We start from the raw sequence: 12,896 nt of genomic DNA, 5'->3' as shown, positions 1-12,896 counted from the left end.
CACAGCCTCCATATCCTCTGTCTCCTCCTCCTCAGCTTGGATTGAGACACAACTGCCTCTGGCTACATGCCTCTACTTATTGGTTAAAAGGGAAGCTAAGAAGGTAAATGAGTCCATTTGAGCCCATGGGCCATGGCTCTGTGGTTTAAACCACTGAGCCTCTTGGGCTTGTTGATCAGAAGGTCGGCAGTTCGAATCCCCACGACAGGGTGAGCTCCCGTTCCTCTGTCCCAGCTCCTGCCAACCTAGCAGTTCGAAAGCATGCCAGTGCAAGTAGATAAATAGGTACCACTGTGGCAGGAAGGTAAACGGCATTTCTGTGCACTCTGGCACTTGCCACGGTCCTCTGTGCACCAGTAGTGGTTTAGTCATGCTGGCCACATGACCCAGAAAACTGTCTGTGGACAAATGCCGGCTCCCTTGGGCTGAAAGCAAGATGAGTGCCACAACCCCATAGTCGCCTTTGACTGGACTTAACTGTCAGGGAACTGCCATCAGGGCCGGAGGGAGAGAGCGGGCTCTGGAGGGGTCCCAGAGAGCGTCCCGGGATGGGGAGAGGCAGCCCATCTTCTGGGGAAGAGAATCAGCATAGCACCAGTGGAGAAAGGGGGCAGATGGGGGAATCAGCGAGGCAGTCCCATGACTCCTTGCCAGGGACCAGCGGGGAGAGTAAGGGTCCTCCGCTGCCTACACCCTCCTTGCGCAGAAGGCTTCCCCGCAGGGAGAGTAGGAGGAGACAAGGTGTCAAAGAGCTTCTTTGCTGGAAGAAGTTCAAGAAACGCCCACTGACGGATTCTGCCAGCGATTGAGACAGCCACAGGTGAGTGGCTGTCCGGACAGAAAAGGTTCACTCAGGCAACCCAGCCAGGTTTACGCACGAGCAACCCCTAGAACCATTACATTAACCGTCCAGGGGTCTTTTACCTTTAGCTACCAAATGAACCATACAACTCCCCCAAAATATCCAAATATTTTAAACATTAAAATATAAATGGAAGGACACATACAACACTCCTTGTACTATATTCTTCAGAGTACTTCCAAAACTTGGATGGAATACATCACATGATATATATTTTTGCTCTCAATTGATACTAGTATTCTGTCCTTTTGTAACCATACAGACACTAGTTGTCAGGAAATAATAATATTTGTGGAAATGATTAAGTGAACAAGCAGAACAACCCTAGAATAGTATTCATACTGTGTAGGATGAAACCCATACTCTTTCAAATATATTACATTCTTCGTTAACGGGAACAAAACCACCTCTCTAAAAAAAAAATAAAAAACCTTTTGAACGCATTAAATAACCAGCTAAAATGGCAACGTAAGCATGATCTGAATACCGTTACTCATAGCAAAACCAACCAACCAACCTTAGGGTCCCTTCTACAATTCTGTGATCAAAGCAAATCGAGCACAGCCCTTCCATTCTCAAGATGCCCACACCTGCCTGTCGTCGTCTTCTCATTTATCAAAGTCAAAATAACTATTTAGAGACATCTTAAATTCTGTAATCAAATTCTTCAATGCCATAGAGTCAATGGCATTGATCAGGCATAGGCAAACTCCAGCCCTCCAGATGTTTGACACTACAATTCCCATCATCCCTAGCTAACAGGACCAGTGGTCAGCGATGGTGGGAATTGTAGTCCCAAACATCTAGAGGGCCAGAGTTTGCCTATGCCTGGCATAGATCATCACCTCAGTCGAGAAACAGAACTGCACCTCCATGCAGAGTATTTACCGAATTGGTCATCATGGGTACTGCAGATGTGGAAACAGCTTTCATAATATTATTCTTTAGAAGCAGCTGTATTTCTGGGGAACTCACCCGTTCTCCACATTCAGTGACTATTCTTCGAATAAATAAAGCTTATTTACTAGGTATGTATATCAAAAGCACAAATCCCTTTGCTTTATTAAGAAGAGGTGGTGATAACCTCTCCCCTCTTCTACTGAAATCTGAAGCAGTGCCCCCAGATCATCTCTCTTTTTTAAAAACAAAAAACCCAAAGCCTGGAAATTCCAAACAAAAACTTTGCCAGGATGATGTAAATGGGCCCTGAAGTGATTGTAATTATAATTTGTGTCCATTTTCATGCCCCCTCTACATTACCAGAATAACATTGAGGGAAATCAGTATAAATGAAAATCAGGCCCTTTGAAATCAGAGCTTGGAAAACAGCCAAATCTATAAATATAAAAGAAAATGTGTTATCATCATTTCTCATATATCATCTAATTTTAGACTAGCAGTCCACTTCTCACTTTTTCCCCCTGGAATTTTTTTATGAATAGTTTTAGATGTTATGTGGTTTGTGTGTGTGTGTGTGTGTGTGTGTGTATGTATATGTGTGTGTATATATATATATATATATATATAATGTTCAGGACAGTTAACTAATAGTTTCTAGACTGATGACACAAGTGCATACTTATGACTTAAGAAAGCAATAATTGAAATTGACACTGGAAATGACCAGTTTTTATTCTGTAATAGCCTGTGCTAATGTATGCATCCTCTAAAATGTGTTTTGTTGGATTGATCGATGAATTTTGGCCTGGGTGCAGTATTAGTGTGAACCAATAACACTTTAACCAACACACACACACACACACACACACACACAGAGAGAGAGAGAGAGAGAGAGAGAGAGAGAGAGAGAGAGAGAGAGAGAGAATTGGCAGGGGAAAAAATCTTCAAGTAAACTATGAGCCAAAGTAGGCCAATGCATAAAATGGGCCTTTGAGAACTTCCGTTCAGTCATACTAGATTGTTACAAGAATTGTTGATGCTTAAATTAATTAAGTATTATTATTAATTGTGGTTGTTACAAATAGTCCATGCTTCTATCAATCATTCCCAAGGCGGTTAACAACAATAAGATACCCCCCAAAAAATAAGGCAGGGAAACATTATGTTTAAAAAAACACAAGCAATGAATTGATAGCATTAAAACATGACAAATGAGGAGGAAAAATACAATAGACAGTAGTGGGGAGATGAAACAATCTTCCTTGCCAATGACCTATTTAATCCAAAAGGTTTTCACCCAGTGACAGACAGCCAACTAGGACGGGGCAAAGTGAGTCTTTCTCGTGAGAGAATTCCACCGTCCAGAGGAAGCCACTGAAAAAGCCCTCTTCTTACTGCCAAAACAGCTCTGAAAGTGGTAGGACACACACAACAGAACCTCTCCAGAAGCTTTAATGGTAGGCTCATATGGAAGCAAGCAGTTCTTCAGGCATTCCAGTCCTAAAATATTTTTTATGATCCTAAAGGTCATAGCTACTACTTTGAACTGTACCTGGAAGCAAACTGGAAGCCAATGTAGTTTCTCCTAACAACATTCCCCTACCCCCCCCACCCCCATGCCAGAGTCTGTATCTAAGCCTTAGTTCTTCATCTGTAAAATAGTTTTGATGAGTAGCCTTGGGCATCTCAAAAATAGGGATAATTGTGAGCTTGCCCACCAGATTGTTGGGAGGACAAAAGAATTTAAGCACTTTGTACAATAAAGCATTCTGTGCCACTACTTATAAAAGATAGCTAACATTTTAGGCATTATCAAAGCAACTGATTAGTCTGACGTGGGTTTGTGACCCGAGCAAATTGTGATGTCCTCTCTTTCCCTGTTCTTAGATTAATAGCCCAATCCTATGTGTGCTTAATCTGAAGTTCAATGGGACTGACTAGAAGTGAGTGCAAATAGGATGCAAGCCTTAAGTACATATTACTTGGCTGCACTGCAATATCTGGAGAAGTGTGAATTTTAAGGATGCCTGCATTTCCATTCATATGTTGTTTCAGAAAATGTGGAATGAATTTGGTAGGTTTGCCTTTAAATGGGAACTGAATTCAATTTCTCCCTAGTGCAAAGCGACCAAAACCACACTTTTCGAAACAACATCTGAACTGAAACGTAGGCATCGTTGAAATTGACACTTCTCCAAATATTGCAACGCAGTCAAGTAAGGTGTGCAAACATGCACATATTAGGGATAAAGTGTACATTAAAACTGCATATGTTGGTGGAGAAAATGTACAAAATTGAATTATATTAAACGGAAGTGCTTTGCAAAAATAAATGTGTGTGTATTAGGAAGAAATTGCTCTAAAATGGTGATGAACTCTCATGAGGACTTTAAAAACAACTCAAGCTGATGTGTAAGTGTGAAGAAGTGAATTTAAGATGGAAAAACTGAAAGAAACTCATCCCTAACTTTTTGCCAGAATTGCATAAGGAAATACAGTGGTACCTCGGGTTAAGTACTTAATTCATTCTGGAGGTCTGTTCTTAACCTGAAACTGTTCTTAACCTGAAGTACCACTTTAGTTAATGGGGCCTCCTGCTGCTGCTGTGCCGCCGGAGCACGATTTCTGTTCTCATCTTGAAGCAAAGTTCTTAACCTGAAGCACTATTTCTGGGTTAGTGGAGTCTGTAACCTGAAGCGTATGTAACCTGAAGCGTATGTAACCTGAAGCGTATGTAACCCGAGGTACCACTGTATATGTGGTGGCAGCAGTGGCTGCTGAAAATGACAAACATACATCTCTTCTCAAATCCACCATCCCTACTGCCCTGAGAAATGTGCAGCATTTTCAAAGTACCACATGATGACAATATCATCCAGATTCCCCCCCCCCCCATGCTCCATTTCATTGCCAATCAGTCTTGGAGATAGGGAATCTCCATGTGATGACATCATGATTTGTTTTCTTACATGGAATCAAGGAGAAGGGAAGAAGAGGTGGGATTGCTTTCTCCTGTAAGGACCCAGTTCCTGCCTAAGTCTTCTTCATATGTCACTGATGTGCATGTTGGGAGTTGGGGGAATTGAGAAAGCGTGAAAGATAAATCAAATGAAAGCTTTAGCTGTTGCCCAGTTATATCTGTCACTGTGAATTTTCAGTGCTGTGTAATACCCTGACCATTCATTGGTGTGCTGAGTTTCTGGAGGCTGAAGCAAAAGTACTGAACTCACCAACATTCATTTATTCATGTGTAAATGTTAGGATGCCTGGTTTATATTTTCCACATAAAAGCTCCGCAACTTTATTAGCTGCCAAAAGGTAGTTATTAAGGTCAAAGACTGGGATTCATCATAGTAAGTATAGTTATTTGCTTCAGACATTTATGCAGTACCTCAGCAGCAGCCCTGACAGTACCATGCAATTTATTTGTATTAAGACAAATCTAAGAACTGTATTCACACCTGCCCTGAATGCAGCTCTCTGGGACGCCTCTTGGCCAAAATCACCAATGACATAAATGGAGGCATGTTAAGATACTTATTGTTCAGGAAACATGCAGCATTGGGCATTCTAAGGGACTAAAGGGAGGGGTGTAAAAAGTCCTTCAAAGTCAAGGCGGGGACTATGAGACTTCAAGTGTGTTTATGGCAGGAATAGCTGGCTCTATGGCAGAATTAGAAAATGTGGTGCCCCCTAAGTGTCATTTCACTGCAACTCCCCTTGTTGTTGTTTAGTCGTTTAGTCGTGTCCGACTCTTTGTGACCCCATGGACCAGAGCACGCCAGGCACTCCTGTCTTCCACTGCCTCCCACAGTTTGGTCAATCTCATGCTGGTAGCTTCAAGAACAGTATCCAACCATCTCGTCCTCCATCGTCTCCTTCTCCTTGTGCCCTCCATCTTTCCCAACATCAGGGTCTTTTCCAGAGAGTCTTCTCTTCTCATGATGTGGCCAAAGTATTGGAGCCTCAGCTTCAGGATCTGTCCTTCCAGTGAGCACTCAGGGCTGATTTCCTTCAGAATGGATAGGTTTGATCTTCTTGCAGTCCATGGGACTCTCAAGAGTCTCCTCCAGCACCATAATTCAAAAGCATCAATTCTTCGGCGATCAGCCTTCTTTCTGGTCCAGCTCTCACTTCCATATATCACTACTCCCATTACCCCAGGCCAATTACCATGGGAATTGTAGTCCAAAATCTGGAGAGCACTATGTTGGCTACCCCTAATCTAGGGAATTATCTAGACAATGGATTCAATGCATTTGGGCAGCCTTTGCAGTCCAAATGCGAAAAACAATACAGTGATACAAGGTCCACAGATAAAGAAGGGAATGTCCTTGCTGCAAAGGAGGACTAGTCCTCCTGCTATGTCCCCTCCCTTTTTAATAGCTAAGCAGCATGCAGGTTTCATTAGCACACTAAAGAGGCATTTGGCTTGCCAAGAGGGGACTCCCAAAGCAGTTGAAGCTGAATAGTATTAAAGTGAAGTCTGGAGGGAAGGTTTTTACCAGTTTCAAAGGAGGAGGGAGAAAAGTCTCAAAAGCAAAGCTTAAAAACCATCTTGGTGGTTCCCACACTCTTTCCCCTATGGACCACTTTTTGATAATATTGAACCAGTTAATATTTATTCTGCCTGCTTTGGCAATTGTAATGTGCTGTGCAGGATGCTGTATGGTTTTAACTGCATTTTGATTGCTTCTTTTATTTCTAACGTATTGCATTTTCTCGCATCACAATTTAAATTCCATGAATTCAAATGAAATACAACATAAAAAATAAACAATAAAATGCAATCAAAGATCAATATGAATATTCAGTGCAAAGGATGTGTATCTTCAACCACAAATCCACAGGCATGTCATGGACCATCTCAGTGGAGCTTGCAAGTCCACGGACCACAGTTGTGGAACTCCTGAACTAGTTGCCAAAGATAAAAGTAACAAAAGACTTCTCAGGATAAACCTTACAAAGAGGTAGGGCGAGATAACCCACTTTTATGCCAATCAGTTCAAATGCATTGCTTAAAACCACCAGGCATCACAATATAGAAAAATAAAACAGAAGGGATAGACATAAAATAACAAGTACATATATTCCTGCTGTATATGGCAAGGAAAGTGATTTTTTATATATATTACTGATAATTGTTCAATATAATATTAAATAGTACATTAGTCAATACAGGTGGCATTTAACATTGTGCTAATATGATCATTCAGTCAGCACAAGCTGACTGCTTGCCAGACAAAACTATATCCCCTGCCTTCCCCTGTGTGCTGTTCTGGGGGTTCTTCTACCCCTCCAGAGCAGATTTGCGGGACACAGGGGGAGGAGAGAGGGGAAAGCCCCACTGTGTTAGTGGAAGTCCTTGTGCTGACTTCTGCTAGCTCACCAGGTTAGCTGAATGCAGCCTTATGTATCATGTATTTTCTACAGGCCTGGCCCACACAGAATTTGATTTGCTTGTAGATAAGCTTTTGCACAATTACATAATTCTACTTATGCATCTCTCTGTGAGAACTAAACACAATGTAATTTTCTTCCAGGTAAACTTGCATACGATTGATCTGTGAATTGGTTTAATCAGTCGATTAATCAACTAAAACCTTGACTTGATTAATTGTGATTTACGGGACCGTGAATTCAGTGTCTTTCACTTTTTTTCAGATTGTGTCTTATTGCAACAAGGAATGAAAAAGAAAACATTAAAGATGACTCAGATAAATCTAACAGTGCAATAAAAATATGCTATTTTGCATATCCTTCAACATCTCAGATACACCTAGAGTGAGATAATATTCAAATATATTTACATATACATTAATAGACAAAAATATTTATATATATTCAACAAGCCTAGAAATTATTTATTCCAAGTTAGCGTTCTCAAGCCCTTAACAACTTTCTAGCACAGCAGCAATAAGAGATAAAGTAACCATTTTCCAATACATTCAGTTCATTTTAATAGCATGTGCTCTCAATAAAACACTCACATGTTATATTGTTTTGTTTTTCTGGTGCACACAGTGAAAATTAAGTGTGTGTGTGTGTGTGTGTGTGTGTGTGAGAGAGAGAGAGAGAGAGAGAGAGAGAGAGAGAGAGAGAGAGAGAACGAACACATATCTGAGAAGTTTTGTCCCTGGAATAGCTTCCCAGTGTATTCATAAGGCTCACAATGAACCACAAGAAAATCTCTATCAGTGTGAAATGCTTTGAATATTTGAAAGTGATAAGTGTTCTTATCATCATACATCCACCAGAAAAAAATCATTTTCGCCCTAATGAATAGATTTGGGGAATACACCTGGTAAGAGCTCCCTTACAATTAAAATGTTTGTATTCTTTTCTTTCTTTCTGATAACACAATTTGGTAGAACAGAGGTAATCTTCCTGCCGTTTTGAGTTTCAGTTTTCATTTGGCCATTGCTGTTTTGCCAGGGTTAGATGTAGTTTAAGTGATACCTATGAGCAGATCGTTGTATCTCAGCCGAAGAAAATGACATTTGGAATCTGACCACTTTACTAAACCACTCGCCACATCTAAGATTGAGATGATGAAAGACTCTTCCCTGGGTGCCTGCTCAAAGGTTGTCTCGGTAAGGCTGAAAGACACCCCACAGGAGCCTGAGGAATTCCCACTAATCGTATCCAAGTGGGAGTGAATGACCTGAGAGAAGGGTCAATAGAATCAAGATTGACTTCAGGGTCCCAAAAAGAAACATGAAACGGAATTGACACAGATCATTCTCCTGGGGAATCTTCAAGTCCCAGTGTAAATGTCAAGTCAAAATCAAGTTTATTTGCTTAGGTTTAAACAACAGTTTGAAAGGCCTGTCTCAAAAGCCATCGGGTGTTTAACATTTAATTAAACCTCCAAAAGCCCAGTCGCAACCACCTCTTGCTACGTATCCAGCAAATTGTTTTCAGTATAAATGTGTGTATAACATGTTAACTTAAACGTATGATAAATTTAAAAAGAATCAGATCCCCTAATTATAAAAAAGTAAAAAATTCAGCTTTCTGAATAATCATTTTCAGGAGCTGCTGAAGAATCCATCGAGAATATTTTCCTTTCTGCTTGTTTTGTCTATGATGCATTTATATATCGAAGAACAGAGCATTATCCAGATTTAAACAGCTACAGCACCTGCACAGTTTGACCTGGACTTTCACTGATGCCATTGCTTAAACGGCACCTGAGAATTTGTATTAGTAGATGAACTTGATGCTCAAGCACTCTCAACCTACTACTGGACAATCTGTGGGGCAGGGTGTCCCAGAGTATCAGGTATTTTAATTGCCCTTCCTGTTCCCTTAAGGGATGCGGGTGGCGCTGTGGGTTAAACCACAGAGCCTAGGGCTTGCCAATCAGAAGGTCGGCAGTTCGAATCCCGGCGACGGGGTGAGCTCCCATTGCTCGGTCCCTGCTCCTGCCAACCTAGCAGTTCGAAAGCACGTCAAAGTGCAAGTAGATAAATAGGTACCACTCCAGCGGGAAGGTAAACGGTGTTTCCGTGCGCTGTTCTGGTTCTCTAGAAGTGGCTTAGTCATGCTGGCCACATGACCCGGAAGCTGTATGCCAGCTCCCTTGGCCAATAAAGCGAGATAAGCGCCACAACCCCAGAGTCGGCCACGACTGGACCTAATGGTCAGGGGTTCCCTTTGAACCTTTCCTCTAACTTGGACAGCACAGGGCATGGTGGGTGTGCGAAACCCATGACCTTAGAAAAGAGTTGCAGCGTTGGCACAAAGTGTCCAACCACAGCTAGTATTTTGATTCCGTAAGTCAACATGAGAGGCAATTTATTTAAAAGGGGCGCTTGCTTAGACAAACAGCCTCACCCACAATGATTCCTGGTACAAGCTCATACAGGGCCAAGTTGAGTTGCCAGGTTGCAACCCAAAGACAACCTCTTTACCTCTAGATCTGCTGCTGATCAGAAGATGAGGCAGGCAAAATTGTGCACTTTCATTTTCTCCTAATCAGCTAAAGATACAGACACAGCTGCTTCATCAAAGTCAAAGCTGCAGTTCAGCTGCAGATTTTATGTGCACACATACATACATACATGCATACATAAATACATACATATGTACATACTTTGAAATTAACCAAATAATGCATGGGCCAAAGCAGACTCATTGTGCTACCACCACACATTTTCCCCGAAGGTATGCACTGTCGATCCTGGTGTCCCATCCAGGGGGAGTGAAAGCGGCAGCCATTGTCCCTTCCATTTAAGACCACATTGCTTCTGGCTCTAAAATATCCCCCATCACCAGCTATTATGTGGTACGAAAATCTTAAATCTCTCTCCCACATGCATTTCATGGTCACCAGCAACTCTCCATTTTTCTCCATATCGTATAAACTACTTGATCGCCACATTCCAACCTTTGTTCCTCTTTAATTTGCTTCATGTAATTATATATATTTTCCCTTGCTTTTAAACAATTTACTTTCAATTAATTTGTTACATTTATATCTCATGTTTCTTCTCAAAGCATACCAGGGCAGCAAACACATTTTTCCCATCCAGTTATATTTCAAGTAGATCCCGAACTCTCCTAAATTTCTTATCATAGTTAATTACTCCTGATTTGCAGCTTAATCTCGAATTTATCCAAGAGAGGGCCTTTGCAACTGGAAATATTCTGCCTCCCATCCTGATCCCTGAAATGGTCTCACTGGTCTCTTCTCCCAAGTCAATAAAGCAGTTACTCCCCCTCCCCTTAGTTGGGGGTGAAAATAAATCTTTTTCCTCACAACAAGCTACACATACACAATTAACATGCGGCAGCTAGACTGATGACTGGGAGTGGCCGCTGAGACCATATAACACCTGTCATGAAAGACCTACATTGGCTCCCAATATGTTTCCGAGCACAATTCAAAGTGTTGGTGCTGACCTCTAAAGCCCTAAACAGCCTCAGTCCAGTGTACCTGAAGGAGTGCCTCCACCCCTGTCATTCAGCCCTGTCACTGAGGTCCAGCTCCGAGGGCCTTCTAGCGGTACCCTCACTGTGAGAAGTGAGGTTACAGGGAACCAGGCAAAGGGCCTTCTCAGTAGCCCACCCTGTGGAACGTCCTCCCATCAGATGTCAAGGAAATAAAACAACTATCTGACTTTTAGAAGATATCTGAAGGCAGCCCTGTTTAGGGAAGTTTTTTTGTTTGATCTTTTATCACTATTATTATTATTATTATTATTATTATTATTATCATCATCATCATCATCTGTTGGGAGCCTCCCAGAGTGGCTGGGGAAACCCAGTCAGATGGGCAGGGTATAAAATAACAACAACAACAACAACAACAACATCTGATCTAACTCCATTTTCATCCCATGACGGAGGAATTTATTTTTTAGTGCTGCTTATATCCTTAATAGTCATCTGGAATGTCAGCTGCAAGGGAGGACAGGCCAATACCTGCAACTTTAATTATGGTGCAGACAAGCGAATGTTAGCAAGTACGGTTCCTGGAGGCCTCTGCTCTTGATCACTAAGGAATTTCATGAGGGAATTGCCTGGAAACCCCAGGTACCCAATACAGGTTGCACTATCTGGCCCATAGCATCATCCCCAGGCCACAACCCTCACTGGTTCTGCTCTGCACACTCCCCTTGTGGTTTTCCCTGGTTGGAATGTGCCCTTGAATTGTGGTAACGGCTCTTGCTTGCCTGGATAAAGAGAGGGAAAGAGGGAGAAGAAACTTCTGGCTTTTGTAGCTGGAATGTAGCTGGGGCCACGTTCATACCATACCTTAAAGCACATTCTCTCTCTCAAAGAATTCTGGGCACTGCAGTTTCCTCCTCCGAGTTAGAATTCATAAGTAACCCCATACCAACTACAGTGCCCAGAATTCTTTGAGGGAGGAGGGAAGGTGCTTTGAATTTGCTTTAAAGCAGTGTTTCCCAAACTTGGCTCTCCAGCTGTTTTTGGACTACAACTCCCATCATCCCTAGCTAGTAGGACCAGTGGTCAGGGGTGATGGGAATGCAGGGATGATAGGGATGCAGCCCTACTGTACAGAGATAGGAGACTCATTTGTTGCTCCAACTATTTTTGTCTCTTGCTATACCCATTGCTGGGATGCGGGTGGTGCTGTGGGTTAAACCACAGAGCCTAGGACTTGCCGATCAGAAGGTCAGCGGTTCGAATCCCCGCGACGTGGTGAGCTCCCGTTGCTCAGTCCCTGCTCCTGCCAACCTACCAGTTCGAAAGCACATCAAAGTGCAAGCAGATAAATAGGTACCACTCCAGCAGGAAGGTAAACGCCATTTCCGTGCACTGCTCTGGTTCTCCAGAAGTGGCTTATGCTGGCCACATGACCCGGAAGCTGTACGCCGGTTCCCTCGGCCAGTAAAGCAAGATGAGCGCCGCAACCCCAGAGTCGGTCACGACTGGACCTAATGGTCAGGGGTCCCCTTTACCTTTACCTTTATACCCATTGCTAGCAAGCAGCTCCCAGAAGGTTGCCCAAGGGAATGAGGCCCACCCCAAAGACCCAGATAAAGATGGGGCTCTTGTGTTACAGGGCTGAGCAAGACTGAAACTGCAGAAATCTGTCCTTCCGCACGACAACATGTGATACGAGGGCTCTGCTCTCCTCCACATCTGGTCATCTGAGCCAGGTCAGGTGCTCACTTTCAATTATTTTTTAAGCATAGAAACCCTTTGACTAATTTCTTCCCTGTAGAATTCATTTTTATTCCCGGCAAATCAGAGAGGCAGAAACAAAAATAAGAATAGCTACCTTGAGGTTACTGTGTGGGAGCAGAGGAGGTTTTGAGCAAGAGGGAAACTTGTGCCCTGCAGTGTTTTAAGCTTTGCCAGAGAAAACTACTGATGCTGATTACAGGAGAAAGGTGGGAGGGCAAAGGAGGCCTGGCTCATTAACTGTCCTCCGCAGTTTTGACTCTGCTTTGTTTTCAAGAATAAGTGTTGCACACTGCCCCTTACTGTGGACAAACTGCAAGGTGGCAATCTGGCCATTATTGTTAAGCAAGTGTAGCTAAACCCACACTATGCAGGGGGTTAAATAAAGTCAGCAGAGTATACATCAGCAGAGTTTAGGGGGGAAAGGACTTACATGGAAAGATGGAAATGGCTTACTTAACACATATAGCTTGGC

At 42.6% G+C, this 12,896-nt stretch overlaps 1 long non-coding RNA gene across 2 annotated transcripts in view; it reads right to left on the bottom strand.

The window, feature by feature from the left end:
* Window positions 1–12,896, bottom strand: part of LOC309339879 — a 227,136-nt gene that overhangs the window by 22,970 nt on the left and 191,270 nt on the right. The window lies entirely within an intron of this gene.

This window comes from Podarcis erhardii, assembly GCF_964252035.2.
Source record: "Podarcis erhardii genome assembly, chromosome: 4".
NCBI classification, from domain to species: domain Eukaryota; kingdom Metazoa; phylum Chordata; class Lepidosauria; order Squamata; family Lacertidae; genus Podarcis; species Podarcis erhardii.
Note: the sequence above shows the minus strand (reverse complement) of the source record. Positions and strands in the feature narration are given on the sequence as shown.